The sequence below is a fragment of the Sebastes umbrosus genome, chromosome 21 (assembly GCF_015220745.1).
Source record: "Sebastes umbrosus isolate fSebUmb1 chromosome 21, fSebUmb1.pri, whole genome shotgun sequence".
In the NCBI taxonomy this organism is placed as follows: domain Eukaryota; kingdom Metazoa; phylum Chordata; class Actinopteri; order Perciformes; family Sebastidae; genus Sebastes; species Sebastes umbrosus.
This window is the reverse complement of record NC_051289.1, coordinates 8,015,575-8,018,728: the sequence shown is the minus strand read 5'-3', so window position 1 is coordinate 8,018,728 and position 3,154 is coordinate 8,015,575.

The following is a 3,154-nucleotide window of genomic DNA, read 5'->3' as shown; positions in this document are numbered from 1 at the left end:
CATGTTCTAGTTGAAAATCTAAATAAAAGTATGCAACTGAAAATGAGCATAATAGGTCCTCTTTAAAAAAACGTAGATTGCATGTGACTCATTTTTTACTCCTTTTGTCGCTGCCCATTTTCCAACCCACTGTTTTGTTCTTGTTTTCTTTTTCTAAATCATCTCTGCAGTAACAGTAATAGAGGTCATCGCTGTTTGATGCCTGATAACAAACCAGCTCTCTCTTGTGTGCATATTGTGTGGCATGAGTAAGCATCTACCTGTAGTGCTTCTCTTAGTAACGAGAGGCAGAGATGGAAAATGTGTAGGTTCAGAGGAGAGAGCGGCTATTTCAGGCCCGAGGTTTTCCCTGCAGTATTCACACAGTATAGGTGGGAAATTGAGCGTGTTGTTTCTGCTGTTGTGTAGTTCCTCCCAACATGGAGTAGATAGTAATGTGTTTTTGGGTTATTGGAAAAAATACTCCACCATCCTCGAAGTGAACTCACCAAGGAGAACCCTGATGTTATAAATTGTATTTTGCAAGCTGTGCTCTTCAAATCCGAGCTGTTATTGAGTGGACCGAAAAAATAATGTCTTCCTTCCAACCTAGTTTTGTTTGAGCATTTGAACACAGGCCTCCTTGCTTCAACTTGTTTTGCCATTTCCAAACACAGCAAGTCCAAAGTCTGCTCGCCAAAATGAATACAACTATAATTACCGCCTCGCGGTTGTATGCCTCTGCCGACAAGTCGAGTTGTAGTTTCCATCCATGTCCTTCCAAAATATCATCACTTCATCTTTCTATCCTGTTAGACGTGTGTGTGAAATTGTCATAATTAGCGTATGAATTCTGGAGTTATGGCCAAAAACGTGTTTTGTGAGGTCACAGTGATTTTGACCTTTGACCAACAAAATCTAATCAGTACATTCTTGAGTCCAAGTGTAAGTCTGTGCCAAATTGAAGAAATTCCCTCAAGGCATTCCTGAGATATCGCGTTAACGAGAATGGGTCAGACGGGGAGATGGAAAACCTGAAAACATAAGGCTGTCAACTAACACCGATGTAAAACCATAGGCGCCATTATTAGATGCAGAGCAATGGACGTAGTATTTAAGAGCGACAAGTCTGCTTAAGACGGGTAGAAGGGGTGGTGGATGGGACAAACAAACACAGGACGTTTATTCAGGGGACCGGCGTTCGTGTCCCGCTTGAAACCAAAAGTTGAAAGATCACGTTATGCCATGTGACATTATGTCATTTGACGTTATGTCAGGTGTCAGGTTATGCCACAGAGTTACATGATGTTACGTTGTTTGATGCAACAACCACCCCTTCAACCCACCCTTTGTGGCTTGTTATACTCGTCATTATACCACGTAACTTTCAATAACGGTTGCTCCATATACTACCTCACTTGCTCTGACCGAATGTAAAAACCTCCAACATTCAACATACCCGAGGTTTGCAGAAACGTACAATGCCGACATTTAACTACTTTTTATTATTTAATAGACAATAATGAGCAGATAAATCGATAATGGGAATAATCTTTAGTTGCAATCCGACAATACTGAGGACATGACCTTGGTGTCCAGTGTAGCAGCCCTGAACCCTGAACAATTAATAGACCATGGAGAGATTCATTGAAAAATCACAGCCAGGTGTGATCAATGACCAAAGTAAGAAGAAGAAAACTTGGTTAAAATATTGTGTGCAAACATTAGAATAAGTTATAAAAGTTTATTGTAAGACAGAAAACAGACCAAGAGTTTTACTGTCAAGACATCAGTAGTGTGAAAAAGCCCTGTGATTTATCATTTTTTTCAAACACATTCAGATATGTGAACTCAACAGAAGTTCCCCTAAAGCTCATCCATACTGTAGGTGTTTATGAGATCTACCTTGAGGTGTGAAGGCCAGCGGGGAACACTGAATTTGATGTACGACCCAGAGGAGCAGCCGATCATCTCCAAATATGCTGACTGTGCTCTGTGAGCGAGCGGGACATTTACAATCAATGACCGAGGGATTGGACCGCGCACAGATGGTCCTCTACATCAAACAGAGAGAGAGGGGGAAAAGATGCAGAATTTAGGGGTTGATGCAGTGAAAAAGTTGGAGGACGAGGCAGTGTGATGGAAGATGTGGAAAGAGGCCAGAAATGATGAGGCAAGCGAGGACGAGAGACTTTTACAGACAGAGAAAATCCATTACTCATAATCGTATGTGTCCTGATGTAAACTATTGGGAGACTTTTACAGACAAAGAAAAACCATTACTCATAATCGTATGTGTCCTGATGTAAACTATGGGAAGACTTTAACAGACAAAGAAAAACCATTACTCATTATCGTATGTGTCCTGATGTAAACTATGGACTAATGTTACAGTTTACCAACTTAAATGCATTACAGTTCAAGTATCATATTCAAAACTTGAGTGTAGCAGACTGTTGCTATGTATAACAGACCGTTGCTATGTATAACAGACCGTTGCTATGTATAACAGACCGTTGCTATGGCCGCAGTTCTGATGTCGGACTCTGGCGGAACATTTTTGTGTCAAATTATTGATTACTTAAGTAAGTAGCTGTGTAATAAGTGGGATAATGTACAGCTAGCGGGTCATTGTTGTGAAATAAACCCCTTCACAGCCCTGTCTGGGTTTATTTCACAACAATGACCGGCTTGCTGTACATTATCCCTTACATGGCAATTTATATACTGTTGCATTATACTCAACATTAACCAAGAACTTATCCTAAGCTTCACTTTTGTTTGTTCCTTAACTTAAAGGAAAATTCTGGTTTGTTATAACCTGGATCTTATCTTAACCTGCCTCTTTCTTCTTTTATTTTTCTTTTAAAATTTAAAGCACATTGAGTTTCTCTGTAATGAAGTAAATAAAGCTGCCTTGCCTAGGCTTATTTTTGTTTAGAAGAAAAAATAGGGCTTGAAGGAGGCAAAGTGCTACAAACTATTTTATTACATCAAAATATTACAGTCCTGCTTTTTAAAAAATGTGCCCGTGAGAACACATATTTTGTTTCCCCGCATTGAACAGCACTATCCTTATGTAAATATAATATAATTCAATATTTAAAAAAACCCAATCACAAACCTACTGGCACTTGATATTACAAACCCCATCTCACAGCGTCAGACGTGCTCT